Raw genomic sequence first — 16746 nt, forward strand, 5'->3', positions numbered from 1 at the left:
GGCCCTATGCGCGGGTTAATCCGGCAGAGCGAGCGATCGCTGACCCGAGATCTGGGAAGTGTACACGAATCGCGATTTCATTTCAGAGAGAGCACGGTATCGACGGCGTCTGCGTCCAACCGTCTCGGATTGCGTTCGATCGAAAGAATACCCCCCCAAAAAAAAAAAAAAAGAGAAAAATCAAAATTATCAAGCGCTCTTCCATCACGCGTAATGACGAATTAAATATATTTTCTTTCAATATCAATTATCTTAAGCTATACGTTTGACAAATGCGCGATTGTACCGCGATGAATGTATAATGTCTAGTAAAACGTTAATTAATTGCTTAACCTCGTAACTCTCCGTGTAATTATCTCTTCCACTTGAGAATTTGCAAACGTAGACGTAGAAAAATCTGGTACCAATCTCGTCCCAAGTGAAAAAGCCAATACGCTTCGCGAGTATGAGATGAGGGTTAAATCGTGCGGTGCGAGCAGGAAGCAATGTACGCCGGGAAATCGGTGAATGAGCATTGCTCCGCGCCGGCTAAAAGGATCTAACAGTACTATTGTGCGTCCGAGGCGGAAAAACGCGTTGATACGGGCAAAGTTCACGGTACGAAACGGTGCTGCGTGACGTCGTGAGACGTCCGAGGGTTAATCAGGATGCGGGGGATTGATCGGCGCTTGAAACGCAACGCGCCGGAATGAATCGACGCGCAGGTATTTACCTGTAATTAAGTCGGTCGCAATTAAAGGCGGTCATCGATCAAATGGTCATGGGGGTCGCGCCTAATCGCTTACTCCTCGGGAATCTATAACACGCTCCGTCGCGATTGACGTTCCAAATGATTAATGACCGTTTAGTTAAAGCAGCGAACAAGCCGTTCGCGGTTTCGGTTATCTCTTACGCCGCTTGAATACGGAATGAACACTTTTTGAGTATTGACACTCCGTTGTCAAAAATCACAGTGAGTTGTTTTCATTACACGCAGATAGTGACGTGCTTGACAGGATAAAAAAACAGCGCCGTCGAGGCTCGGATATTATAATATTAATATCTTAATATATTTTTTGCCGAATGGAAAAACGTGCCGCTATGTAAGTGATGATGGAGAAATTTTTTTGCGCGCTTATTAAACGAGCTCCTTCCAATCGTTCGATATCGGTTAATTTCGCGCTGAAGGCAGGCGATATGTGTCGCATTACCATCGATCGAAGACGATTACGGTGGGTGCGTTGCTGCTGTTATCTGGCGAGATTCGTCCCTTTTATCCGCCTCTTGTTACACGAACGAATTACCCTGCGCGGCGAAGGGGCATCTTAATGGCGCACGTGGCGTTAAAATGATAGTCTGTCGGGATAGATGGTCGTCAGGGCGAAAAAATAAAGAGCGCAAACAACAATCGGGAAGTTTATTAAGATTCTATGATAGATAGCCCTGTTTTCTACAAAGTAGGTTCTTTTGTATCGACTCTCCGGAGTCTCTCTTTTTTTTACATCGGGCCAATAACTTTTCCTATTCGAACGTTTTGAATTTTAATAATTGCAAATCGTGTCGTCGATGATTCTGGTTTCACTCCGCTCGTGGACAATGCCCCTTCGCGAATGGTGTTCCACGCACACGCTGTAACAAAATATCTGTACGGTTTAGCGGCATACAGAAGTCGTTTTGTAGGTAGGCAACATCTGCGTTCCAGATAAGCTCAACCGCCGGTACGTCTAAACGAGGCACCGAGTATCGGGTCGGCGAATGAACTTGTGCAATTTGTGGTAGTCATTTTATTCGTGCCTCGTCATTTATTGTGTGAATTTGTGGGTTTTAAAGTAGCGCTGAAAGCTACGCGGAATGTACGCGGACCGTAGATTTTACACGCGTGCTCCGTTTTCTTTAACATTCGACATCCTGATTTCCTACTTACCAGCTCTTTCGTTTTTTTTTCTCTTTCTTTTTGTTTTTTCTTGTTTTTTTTTACCACGTGTATTTTGTCGCTCACATTGATGTCGCACGCCGATTTATATCTAGGATACGATACAGAAAATCGAGCAGCGTTATTTAATCAAATTACTTGATGGATACATTTTATGACACCGCGTCAATTTACATTCTCTATGCGCTATGTTTTACCCTGGAAATATTTATCGCCGCACATTCGCGCGGCGCGGCCTCGTTTTCATCCTCGTTTTACGTACGCGGCAAGGATGTGCTCTCCTCGTGTCAAGGTAACTGTACCGCGGTATCGCAATCGTTCCACATAACGACGCCGCGGTTGCACGATCGGTGCCTCGATAGGATCCGTGTTGATCGTTTTGTCCCGCGGTGCAGGTCGCGATTACGAGGATTAGGTGCATCGGGGGAGGCGGTGATCGCTGCTCGCATATTCAACGGCGATAGCGCCGATCTCGAGCGCGCAGGATAAGAGTTTTATAACCCGGTCAGATAAGGGCACGCTGAAGTCGGGTCGTTTCTAAATCTTTTTCGCGGATCCCGAGCCACTTTACTCGCTGTGATAGAACCGCGGTTCGGTTCAGAACCGGCACGATAAACTGGTCCTTATCACGAAGGACGAGGTAAATCGAAGCGGCGAATTATTGCGCGAATTATGTAATCGCTCGCAGCACATGATATTCAATTGATGGGGTAATGCGCGCTTAAGTGGATCTCCGGGCGATAAATAAGACAAAACATAGCCGCGCGATTCCAGCTGCGAGCGAGCGTTAGATCGCTGTTTAGTCGATTTGTCTCGGAACGTTATTTAATATTGTACCGTTCTAATGGCAGTTGGACTTGCGGCGCATTAGTCGCGATTTCACGTAAGAGAGGCGTTCACGATTTATTTCATTATAACGCGCGTACCAGAGTCGAATTAACACGCACAATATTTGTGCCATAAAAGTCCTTTACATTTATACGATGGAAATTCCGAAGTTTTATTACGGTCTATTATTCAAGCCCTTCCCATTTTTTTATTTTTTATTTTTTTTTTCTTAAGCAAAAGCTAATTATATTAATTTCTTTGAGATACTTACAATTGAGTGATCTTAGATTTACAGCTTTCAGTTAAGTTAGGGTGGGTTATCTTTTATTATTCCGTCCTTTCTTTATTTCTTCTATTTCGCCAATTTTTCCGTCGCCTACATAACAAATTCCTGTTATGATTTTCTTTATTTAAAACCACGATAAAATGATATATGACCGGCCCCCGTCCTTCTATTTCCGCTCATTTTAAATTACATCTCGGTGCGTCAAAACGCATTATCGTTAAACGTATAAAAAATTCTGCGGAACCATGACATTCGCGAAATCATCAATAAATACGGCAAAAGGTGAAAAAAGCCACCTGTCAGACATCAATGGCGGCTAATCTTCTCGTATAAGTGTGTCAAAGATACAATCAAGATGTAATCTATCACGTTTTGGACTTAGATTCCAGTTAAATGCCCGATTTGATTTTACGCACGTGTGAAATAATGCTAATTTAATAACTCAAAGTTTTATCCGATGCCAAACTGCCAATTCAGCAAAATCACTCTTAATCGGATATCTCGGTCTCGCAATTTTAATTCGATTTGCGATTCCCATCTTTATCGTTCTCACAACTACCCGACTTTTTTTTTTTTTTTATCGGAAATAGTTTCCTATCAAAGGGTGTCGATTGCCGGAGCAACGACGCGTTTCGATATACCGAGATGTAACGTGAAATAAGTGGAAGTGAAACGATGACCACGAGCGAATAAGAAATCGGGCAAAGTAAGACGAACCTAGAATCGCGGCGAGATTCAATCTCAACGGATGAATTCACCATGAAACGTCGCGATTCCCCGTCGCGATTCACCACATAAAGCGTTTTCGCGCGGCCTTCTTGTCGTCCCGTTCCTCGCTATTTTCTCGCATCTGCTCGCGTTTCCGTCTTCGTTGATTTTTTTTTTTTTCTCCTTCGATTCATGCTCCACTCGTTTGCTCCTCGCGATACAACATTCTGCGTTATTTTCTTGCTCCTTTTTACAAGACTTTCCGCCGCTTGCAAAAGAAAGCGGAATAAACTGTTGTTTAGCGAAACTACAGTTTCCCCTGATTGTTATATTTTTAATATATTATACCGCGACGGAAAACGACACGTACCGTTATCAGGAAATAAAGGTTTTCAATTTAAATATCGTTCGTAAATACGACGCATCTCGACGGCCGTGTATTCGTTGGTGCTCCTATCTCTAAACTCAGTTATTACTGGAACTACTGTAATCAATGCTAATACGGGGCCGGTCGGTACTAAGAATTAACAATTTCCGCTAGCGTAAAGCTCGGAGTGCTAACATCGCGCGCGTAGCAAACCCGTGCCATACGGGTAAAATTAAATATAAAACCGTAAATATTAAATCTCCACTTTCATTCGCGAATAAAAAGCAATAATATATGAAGGAAGTTATTTATCGCGATAATAAAAGAAGCAAAAAATAAAATGTATAGCTATTAACAAGAAAGCAGAATGCCCTAACATGGTGCGAATTCGTTCCTCGGTATACAAAAAAAAGAAAAAAAAAATCTCAGGCTTCATTTATAAGACTCCGCCGTCTTTCGATTCTTTCGGTCATGAATAACAGAACGTCGCGTATAAATACATGTAGGAAGAAGAATCTTGTGAAGGCTCAGATTATATCGGCCCGCATTATTCGCTCCTAATGCGCACGGAATAATGCCGCTCGTTTGCTCATTCTACCCGATGTTCAATTGCCGACTAGTACAGTTGCCGTTTAAAGTCCACATATAATGTATCTCCTCTCCATCGAGGAGCTAGCTGGAATCTGTTCGTGGACAGGCGACACCAACGGTATCCCCTGCCCACAACCGCGAATGCCGTTCCGCTCGAAGACGCTCGGCGTCCAACGACGTCGTCGCGCTTGCTTAGCTACCGAAGACAAGTATGTACATCCTACGTACATTTATGTAACTTGAGACATTTGTATGCTCGGCTAACAATCAAAGAATTGACGAAAGCGACGCGGCACGTGTAATATCGCGAAAATTATTGGTCACAAAGTAAATTTGGGTAATAAAAAAAATCAAACACAGGTTACAATATATATCATATTTTTTTTTATTTTTATTTTTTTTTTAGTTATTATTACTAGAGATTACAGAGGATTTAGTACTCGATTTAATATAATTTCAATGTCTGTAACTGAATAGGAAAATTAGCTTCAATTAAACGCGTTAACTTATTACGTCGAGTGTAATACGCTTTCGAGTTCGTACCTATGATAGCAATTCATCTAATTAGTTCCTACTTAGAATGTAATATCACGCAAATTGCCACTCTCGCTGAAATATCTTGTGTCGGTGGTGTTTAAAGCGGTTTTTTGCCGGCGTCGTGAGAGGCGGTAAATTAAAACGATTCGATCAACAAAATGTCTCGTTAGTAAACCAGGCATATCGGAGTACCATCTTCGGTTAAACCCGGTTAAACCGTTAATGGCGCCTATAATAACGGTTACCATAAAGCACACGTTCGACGGTTAATTCATGAATGCCGCTCGCTAATAATCTACGGACGCGTATAATGGCCGCTTTGAGAAAATATGCCATCTCCCTACGTTGTAAAGTAAAGCGGCGATGAAAAAAGAAAAAAATATAACCAAACGCGTGCGACGTTGCTACATTAATCGGCGAACGGTCACGCCCGTAATTAACACCTCGGGGCAGAAAAGCCAAGGGGTGAAAAGTGGACTCTCGCGCTTAGTTTCGCGAGGGATTTTCATTCGTTGTCTTTAATTCATTTGACGTCGGGGCTTTCGCAACGTTGAAATTACCATCGTTGCGAATATTCTCGCGCCAGAGTCTTACGTGCTTGGCGCAGCACGTGCATAAGTGCAAGCGAGAAACATCCATCGAATGCGTTCGCAAATCGCCGCGGGGCTGGCGGTAATTTAATTTAAAATAAAAGATCTATCTTTTTCCCCTTTCTCTGTCGCTCTTCCTCTTTCTTTCTCAGCCGCGGAGGAAGTCGAATCTCCGCGCGCGTTAAAGCCACCGAGCGCGCAACGGAAATCAAAAGACACGGTAGTGTCCGGCTCGTCAAATGAATGCACGCGTAGCTAAATCAGCCGTGTATATCTTAACGCGAGTAGCCGCGTTGACGACGAATATGTATTAAAATAATTTTTTTAACAGTTTCTTTTTATGAGTTTGGTTTCATACAATTATTTTGGTAAAGAATTTTCTTTTCTTTTAATAATTATGCTAATTTTGCACGGGAATTTTTAAAATGGTAAAGAATCCGCATAAAATTATGCACCTGTTCATTAGCTCGGTCGCTTACTCGGGGCTTTATGGGTGCGCGCATAATTTTCTGCAGGTCCTGTCGTAACCTCCCTTTGTATCCTTCGTAGGGTCGCATAAGAGCACAATAATTTAATTCAACCAACGAACATAAACCCGGTCTAACGAATAGTACGCGACGCTGCGGATCCTCTCGGCAGCGATTCCCTTTTCTCGCGCGTGTTCTCGCGTGCATAGGGATAGCCGGGGATATTCACGAGCGTGTAGATGCGTGTACCGGACCCCGGCACGTATTTGCGAAAGTACGATTACACGCGAGTCCACCTTGACTAATCGCCGGACGGAGATCGAGCCCGAGACACGAGTCCGCTCGCGGATGTCTTGCACCAAGGTGAAACATGCGCAATGTAATGCTAATGTAACGCTTACTTACGTCATAAATCTGTTTCCACCGTGGGCTTCCCCCCCTCCCTCCCCCCCTCGAGTTAATACTTTTACCGGTGATTAATCTCGCTCGCGCGCGACGTACAACCCGGTACAGCGACATGGTCCTGCACTTCAATTTCGAGTTTCATGCGCGTTGCTATTATTACTGTCATATCTCCGATACGTTTTTGCACGGCACAGCGCGAACGCGGTAGAATAGGCTTATCGGCATTAAACTCGCGAATCAATTAGCCGTTTGCTTTCACCGATGATTAGGAAGATGAAATCTCATTATTTCTGATTCTCCGTTGAAACTATGTATAATTCCAGGATTTCCTAACGACGATAACCGTCCGGATTAATTTGCTCCTTCGCTGCGATAGTTTTACGCATTGTGCATTAATCTAATTGCACAGTATCGAAATCTTGCGCTTCCCTTTTTTTTTTATTTTATTTTTTTTATTTTTTGTGTGTGCCTGTGTGCTAATCTACCCCTTTGAGCGGCGGTCATATCTGACCTATCCTGGCGTTCAATTCGCGCACACCAAGCCTATATTTAGCTAAACCGGCCTCTCGCCGCTCGTTTTACGACGCGATTTAATACCAAGCTCCGCCGGCGCACGTCGATCCTGATTAATCGCGATACGTCAAAACGCCGTCAGCTGTTTGAGGACGTAAAAGCACCGCGCGTCTCGTATTTTACGTTTACCGACGTGCGTATAAACGTTTGCTCAACGCGATCGTCTTCTGCAAGAACCGACGCGAGGCACCGGCGCAATAAACTACATTCTGACGTGCGGCTAATTTGCATTCGGTAATATTTTAATTTGGATTAACGAAGAACATAAGGGGGCCTTCCTCGTACAAATTGCAATTATCATATTTGTATTACATCTTGACGTAACTACCCTCATCGAAGCAGTCACTTGTACGTATATTTGCGAAACGCGCGTCCTCTCCTTCTATCTCTTAGCGGTATTAAAGCTGTTGCTTTAGCATCCCGACGTATTTTGCATAACGAAGCTCTCGGTGTGGTTTTGTTATAAACCCGATATACCATTACGCCGCTAGGCAGCCGTGTTGCAAAGATAAACGGCTTAATATATTTTTTTCGCTCTCGGCCCTGAACTTGGCACGGCCGTGCATTCCCATAGGCAATGCACATCCAGACTAGCATCCGCGTTTACCTGGCATTTACATACGTAGATAAACACGTATGCGGCGCATGACTAAGGTAGCCACAGAACTGATCGGAGTCGTTCCAACTGGTGCCGCGAGTGCGCTCGTCTATGTTCCTACGAAAGGCCTCGGCGTACGTAACGAGCCCCCGTCGACGTAACCGTCGATGCATGTACCGGAGAAATATCTGGAATGTAACCCGCGATACGGTTCGAATGTACACGCGGGGCTGCAAACGAGACACGCAGCAGCCCTTTACCATAACGAATATATCCTCCGCCGATATCATCTCTGCTCCGTAATTAATTCCGCGGTATAAATACCCTCTCGCTCTAATAGAAGTTCAATTTCTCCGAAATAATAGCGCGTTAGGAAGCGATACGAGAGGCTCGTCTGCGAGCAGGGCACGATGATAAAACTCTCGGAAGCGCTCGCCGTGACTTTTTGCCCCGGTACACCGCGGCGCAATTAGCGTTATCTCATCGCGATAACGCACTCGTGCAAATCACTCGGCGATTTAATCAAGTGCGTTTCCGCGACGCGCCATGGTGTCCCTCTTGCGCCGTGGGTTCGTCTGCGAGGGAGGAGCCGGTCATTATCAGAGCTTCAGGTCGTGATCGAAAAAATTGCAGTCGTGTGCGTGGTCGTCGTCGTGGTCGTCGTCGTCGTCACGGTCGCCGTAACGCGAGGGATCGGCTTTCCGATCACGCTGAGAAGACGACGCGCGCGTACGCGGAATGACAGGGAGGGGCCTCCGATTCGCATTATAGAATTCGCGCGGTGTCGCGCGCGCTGAATGCACGCCGCTTATCTTTCCGCGTAGCGGGCGGCTGGACCCGCGGAATGTTTCTCACGGAGGCGTTATCGTTTCATCGGAACGTACGCTGAGTGCCCCGTGCCATTAATGTTTCTCGCGCGGTCTCAACAATACGATTAATATAAATCCGACGCGCTTCCTGATGCGCCTATCGCCGCGGATTATGCTGTATGCGTGGCGCGAGAAGCGGTCATGTGTTTGCTATGAGGTACACGCTTGCCGGTTTAATACGAAAAGTTCAAAGTGCCGCTCGTAAATTCTCGAGATGGATCAAGCAATTAACGCTATCTCGAGATCGGAAAATTTAATTTACACTCCCTCCCTGGTTCTCGTAAAGTCAACGTTTACCGATGAAGAACCACCCGTAAAATTGTAATGCGTTAAACGTGATTCTCCGTGTGCTATCTTTAATTTAGTGCTTTGCAGGATGTAAAGCTGTGGGTTACAATTCTCGAAAGATCATCAATTTCAATCGCTTGCGTACAAAGGTCGAGTGTCAGCGAATTTAATAAAGCTTGTCGGATAATATCTTAGTCTCCGTTTTTACGAAATTCTGAGATTACCTTGGAAAAGAACGCGTTCTGAACTACATCGAGCGAGATAACTGTACACGCCTCCGAAACTCGGATAAATATGGGCCGGTACATAATCGTCGGTCGTGAAACGTGATTTTGCGGGCACGTTTTCCGGGTCTCCACACCTACGTCGTTTAAACTTTTGACGTCACTCACGTTTAGGACCGGTCGACTTAACCGTACTTCAAGTGCTCTTTCTATCTTCTACCTTTTTAGATTATAAAGACGGTTCTTAAATGGGCAGCGAAGGCTTAATTAACCCCGATTAATGTTAGTAGACGCTGGCGAGTCTCGCGGCTGTTATCTTCCCCAGGTATTAAAAGGTGTTTTAACACTTACGATACACTACGTTCCCTTATCGCCATATATTGTGGTCGAGGCTTTATTCATCTTTCGCGTAATGTTAGCTATAAACTTAAGAATATTGCGCAATCACACATTGGGAAGTAATTTCAAGTATCAAACGCTGCTCAGAAATACGTGTACTACTCGCGAGCAAACCTCATCTTATAATTTATTAACGTGAATACTGAACACAATTTACACATCTCTTCAGATTGTATAATACATTTTTTTTTTACGTCCGTTCTTCGGATTTCAGCAGCACATAAGACGAAAGAAATTAAAGCGAGCATGATTATTTTAAATGATAATTTCAATTCAAGTTATGATAATAAAATAATAAATATAATTTTTTTACGAGTTTTATGTATATTTTCTTAGTTTGACAGCGACAGTTAGCCAAACAATTAACGAATAAATCAGCGCGGAACTCTGACTGATATAACTGACAGCGTCAAAAAATATAAAAACTCTGTTTTTCTAACCACTCGAAGACCGTGTAATTTCATAACTGATAAACTCGAATCTATTAACGTTAGAATATTAATGAACTCGCAGATGTCGAGTCGTAGAAAGGTAACGCGAGTGAGCAGAATTACAATTTATCGTACTTCTTGCGACGGTGACTTCATGTTCTCTTTTTTCGGTCTTACGCGACTCAAGCCGCGTACGAGTCCATCTAACGACGACATGAGCGTCGTTGTCCGAGAAAAATCTCTAAAATAACTGTTAACAATTGACATGACATGGAAGGAAAGGCGCATCGCGATTATAGGGATTTATTCACTATTAATTACTATTACATGCTTGACAACAGGCTTCTTGATGAATGTGAAATATTTGAACGCCGGTTGCGAGGTGAATAGCTAATGCGAGCGGCATAAATTATGCAAAATGTAGGCGACGGAAAAAATAGAAGAGATAGTCGGTCTCTCTTGTTTCCCTCGACCCAAATTTCTTCTTACAATTTGAAAAAAATAATTAGAATCGGTAATTAATTTTTTTTTAGATATTTATTACGTTCTTTTTTATAATTTGGATCTTTTTTTTACTTATATTTTACAACACGGTTGTTTAATGATTTTATTAAAAAGAATTTTTTTTTTATTGAAGTAATTGATCAATGGTAATTATATTATCATAGCTAATTATCACTTTGATGATCCCGGTGGTATTTAACTCGCGCGACGTGGAACGTAGGCGCGACGAAAAATGCGTCTGGCGATTCCGAAATAATTGCTCATCGTCAAATTGCGACACCTTATCCCGGAGATTGCGCCCCGTTAAAGTGCTGCGGATCGTAAACCCGCGGCAACTCACGGTTTTATTTTATGAGACACTCCGGCGCGCACTGAAAATGCCGTAATGTTTGCGGACCGGCTCGGATTATGGCGATGATTACTCCCCGCCGAGTGCACGTTAGCGTGGCGACGATCTTTAGCAGCACGCGGCGTCCGTCCACCTCGCGTTTATTCCATAACGTTAATTACAAGTCACCGCGATGCAAATGACGGTTTTGCCCGAAACAACCTTTAGGGAATCAAGCTACCGCGAAATTATGGAATTGAACCGAAAGCTCGCGCCAACAGTCGCATTTGCAGAGGTAGATGCGCTATATTTAAATACGTTAAATCTCAGGTGACTCGCGGAATTTTGATATGGATGCAATCCTAATGTACGGTACATGCGCGCATAAATCATGGTGCATGACACATAAATTATTTTGCAGATAGTCTATTTTAAACGAGGGAGATCTTCGGAGTAGGAAAAAATTTTATTTAAAAAAAAAATGTCGATCAATCAACTGGCTATTTTATGATGTATCATTATGGGTGGTATAAAATGGTATAAAATTATACAAGATCGGCGCCGAAGAATCCGATAATCGACCCGCTCTCGCCAGGCTCAATAACGCGATGACGATGTTGCGGTGAATGTGAACGAGGAACGCGGAATAAACCGATTAATCATTGATCGATTTAATGAAGTTAGCACGCTGACAGTAGACACAATTATACGGGTGCACGTATGTATATGTGCGCCGTAAAATTAAGTATCACGGTTACATATCGGCTGATTTGTTTTCGAGTAAAGTCATGCAAAATGTTTTTCTTTGTGCTTTAAATTGGCGAATAAACAAATCATTATCGCATATGAAATATGAAAGGCAACGGATCTGAGATACCCGTGATATTAATGTCGCAATTGTCGCAGTTCAATACTCGTGTTGAAAAAATCTGTCGTATAATTTACTCTTAAATATAAATCTCACGCAACTTCATCATCGTTCGCACCGGAACATATGTCGCTGATAATTTTAACGACATGCTTTACGTCGGGTATCTGGCAATTCATTAAAAAGGTGATAAGCTTGAATTTCAAAGCGAGAAAATTAAAGTCCTTAGGTACATCCTTAGGTACAAGAATTAATTAACATTTTTTTAGAGGTATTTATAGTTCCGAGTGACGTATGAAAAAAAAATCACGAGCTTGTCTCTTAACAAATAGTGATCCAATATCGGTAGGGCTGAAAGTTTACTGTTATTTTTTTATCTTATTTAAAATAGGGAAAAGGGGCAATTTTAGGTTTTCTCTGAGGAAGGATAATTCAAAAGACAAATATAGGCGTAAATTGATCACGTATCCTCTTCCAGAAAACAATCGTTGAATCCTTCGAACAAATACGCGTGTGCACGAAAATCACGGCGAAGTTCCCAGGAAGAAGCGATGACGTTAAAGTGTAGCTTTAGCTATACGGCTTATATTTACGAGATACCCATAGCCTATAATTCCTTCCTTCTTCCAGTTATCGTGCTAGCGAGCCCTGTCATTATCAAGCGTGCACTTCAAACACCATGGTTAGCCAGGACGTTGCACTAGCAAACGGCCACGTTGTCTTTCCTCTCGATATCTCGAAACTGATAGCGCACGACTTTTTGTCTCGCATCCCTAGCTACTATCTTTCGCGCGAACGAAGAAGAAAATGGGAAAATATTCTTCGGGCCTCTGTGATTTACTTAGATTATCGCATTATGGAATCGGGCAGCGTTATCGGTACGTTTACGTGTAATAAAGTTTTCAACCGGAAATTATTCGCAATTATTTTTCCCAACGATGAACGCGCTTGCAGCATGCGCGGAAATATAATTTTTACTTCAACCTTTTCATTTTCAAATTATTTAATTGCTATATTAATTTTTCTTCATTTCTCTTTTACGTCGCGTTCGCGCTGTGCCATTCAGGCAATGTATTCCGGAAATGAAAGATAAATACATTTTTTGTTTCATTTTTTTCCTTTTTTTTTTCGGTAATAATCATCATGTGAAAAATGTCGCTGAACAGTTAGCGCCTTACTTAGAATGTGGGTGGCCTGAATATCTGAATATTTTATCGTGACAAAACGTATATGTAAGAGCGGACGAATGATTCACACTCTGCATAACAGTGTTAGCCGCATTCACGGCGTTGACTGCTACTCGTCTCGCATACAAATACGCTTATGTCACCGTTGCGAAACGCGTGAAGTTTTCCGTTCGGTTCGTTAACCCTGGAAAATCACACGCACGGCGCAAGCGAGATCGGGGCAGGGCAATTAAATTCTCAAATGCCGCTCTCGGTGCAATTTGAATCGGGAACGCTTCGACGGTCAGCTGGACCCTTCGAGCCGGGATAGGCTAATTTGCAGACGGATCGCATATTTCCCGGTGCGGTGCAAAAAGCATTACCGCGGCGAAATCGATATCGGCCGATGGAGCAATCAGCGCGGCGCCGGCCGGCGGCGGCGCGGTGTAAGAAGGCGCGAGTGGCACGCGAGGAATAAGTCGAGGATCGTGTATGCGCTATTAAATGGTACATTGCCTTCGCGTGTTATAAAGTCATCTGGTACACACCGCGGCGGCGATAGGTGTACCGGTCCACCGCTGGTCTTTCGCGTGCCTCGAGCAGCATCCGCGGACTTCGGTAGACCGGCGCGCGCGAGTGTCTGCGGCATTCAGCGAAGTTTCATTGCCGAGAGACCGACTTACTGAAATATCGTCGCGCGGAGAGTCGTGAGAACGTGGCCGCGATAATTAATTCACCCGCACGTTCATCGTCCAAAAAAAAAAAAAAAAATAATTGAAAAACTTCTCGTGCGTATTTACTTCGAGACTTATGCAAGAGCGGGTGATATATATCGCCCGATAAGCACGTGCACGTTCCAGGTGTTACAAATCACATGGCGCACCACGGAAAGTTGCGGCGCGCCGTGCTCACGGACTGGTTAACCAGCTGCGGACGATCGAATAAATTCGCCTCGTGTGACCTTGTAATGTACCGTTCAGGATGGTCAAGGACCCGGGGAAGTTCAGACGCGATTAAGCGCGGCTCGATCACGAGGAATTAACGTTAGATTTCCTTGCCCGTTGAGCGCTGCACGTTGCTTTCGGATACGAGCGATCATCACGATGGCAAATTTTTTTTACCCGGCCGTTACCGTTGTAACAATTTGTAGGATTTATCGTGGCGTGCCGTCGAATTAATCACCGGTAAAGACGAACGCGCGTGATCGCGGCTCTAATGATTTCAATCGTTACGCGATGCGCGATCTCGGAGCAGTAATCTTTTCAATTGAAGAGCGTGAATGTGCGCAGCGTTGCGCGGGGCGCAAATAATGACCGCGAATGCGATGATTAATAACTCATTAATTAACTCGTCTGAGTTTTCTATTGTGAGCGCAGGCGGGGCGAAAATTACAGCGACGGGTAGAGGAGACGGGCGTTACTCAAAATTATGTCATTAATTTCGACCTTTTATTACATCGCAATGTGCCTCGTCTGTATTTAAAGCTTTTGAATCGTTCACGAAATTATAGGTGATACCATCGTCGATCGCGGATCAATCTCGGCTTCATAAAATACGCCTCTATCCTGTTTACATACGCGAAGGGTGATTGTTAAAATTAATCATCTTTCATCGTGACAAGATGCGATTACTGTAATTTCGTTCATCTAATTTACATGGCTCGTCAAAGATCACCGAAGTGCCTTTTCTCTGGCGTCTCAATTAGAGGTCGAACCGTAATTATCCCCTTATCGTTTAAGGCTCGCGAAACGCCACGCGTCCATGCGGCGAGTCAAAAATTTCCTGGGGCATAGGTCAATTGTTCTTGAGAGGCGGCCGCGCTTTCAGAAGTTCCATCGCGATTGACGTTTCCGCCGCATCGATAATTGCTGTCGCTTCGCGTTTGTGCATTCCGCATTGCGAAACGCTTGGAACGACTATTCCTAGGGACGAACGTAGGAAGGTTTTACGGGCACGTGACAGGTCGCATTGAAGCAGCCTCTTAAAAAGGCCCGTTTACATACGTGAAGACCGACCGGCATAGAAAATTCAGCGAGCCTCTTCGGCGTGTCTTACGAGAGCGAGGCAAATATTATACGTGGCGGTGCGATATGCCGGCGAGATATAACCGAGTTATACAAGACATAAAACTTTATAATCGCTATACAGTTTTAGAGGATAGATTGCGTCATTAGTGAAACATTCCCTGCGGCCTATCATGCGCTAATTTACCAGGGCTCTATTTGTTTCTTCTCTATTTACGCCCATTTTCTTCATTACCTTATGTTAATGGGGTTATATCAACTAGGAAGGAAGTTTCTGCTGATTCCAACGGCGGTTATTCGCTGTAATCCATGTAGTACGGCGGGATCATTTGCATGGCACCCTGTTTGCAGGATCGTAGTTCGTTAACTGACATCTCGCGATCTAAAACGCGAACGGGGCGTGCGACCAGAAAACAATTATTTACATCGTTAAGATCGCGAAACAATCGAATAATTTGCTGGTTAAAAAAAAAAAAAAAAGGAAAAAAACAAGGATGTGCCGCTCGCGCGGAAGCCTTCCGTGCGAAAGTTGCAAATTTCTTTTCATCCTTCCAACAATAAATCCGCTCTGAGCTGTCGGATGTTATGAAATAAATGTATTGTTTAATGCTCATTAAGCACAAATGCTCTCGAATTCGTGTATCGAAGAACATTAAAATAAAAATAATTAAATCTTAAAAAAGAAAAAAAAAATGTATAGATACGTTGCACGTAAATTAGACAAGAGAAAATGAAATCGATCCAAGTATCTAATAGCGATTTATTAACTTTTTTTTTTTTTTCTCGCGCTGCTTGTGCTCTTTTGCTCTGCTCGTATCGATGAAATCTTCCGGCATTTTGCGCGAAACCCCCCCGAGGAATTTCCGAGACGTTGTACGTTTATGACGACGGGACTCCACTCATGATGGAATTATCTCTAGATCATCCGGAAGGAGGGAGCCGGTTATACAGTATGCTCGACGGCACTGTAAAATCCTAGGAATACTCGCGCGGTTTTTATTCGCGGTCGGAGGCGAATGCCCAAGCGCGGCACCGCTATTCCTGCAACGTGCTCGCGTAGCAGATGGTGCGGATCTCGCCGTCGGCGGTATGCAACGCGAGCATGTAAACAATTCGAGTTTACAATGTCACGTATCCGCCTTGAAGTCTTGAAACGGTGCATTTCAGGGCGGCGGCTCCTCGCGTGTTATCGCGGATTCCCCCCATTGACAATAAAACGCCCCGCGCCCGGTAGCACAATACGCGCCCACGTAACTGTACCGCAATAGCGGCGCCGGACAATAACGCTACGCCCGCGGAAAAGATATTCATAATCCGCGAATACCACTCGCAATTCTCCGCGCGCCTGAACGGCCGCGCAAATAAATCATCCCGAGCACGGTCCGTTTTCTTTTTCGCGCCCGTGAGAATCGGTCCGCGATATTTCTGTGATATCTGAACGAAAGTCGCGGTAATAACGACGGTATTCCTATTATGAAGTATCTTATCTCGTCGCTCTCATAGTGCGATCGTTAATAAGGTTCCTTAGCAATTTAAATATAATATAAGCGCGCGAGTAATTGCGGAAGGATAGCGTTATTACCATCCTCGCGTATACTTAATCGGTAATTTTCGGCATTAGATATGCGGACGAGCGATCTGTATCGCGGTTGAAGTGCAAAAAATTGTAATCGGCTATCTGCAGAGCCACCGACGCAAATGTGTCGCTGCGTAAAACGACGCATCGGCGAATCGAAGAAAGAAATACCGACACCGCGCTTGCTAATAGTTCGTCCGAGATAAA

This window comes from Cardiocondyla obscurior, linkage group LG05, assembly GCF_019399895.1.
Source record: "Cardiocondyla obscurior isolate alpha-2009 linkage group LG05, Cobs3.1, whole genome shotgun sequence".
NCBI classification, from domain to species: Eukaryota; Metazoa; Arthropoda; class Insecta; order Hymenoptera; family Formicidae; genus Cardiocondyla; species Cardiocondyla obscurior.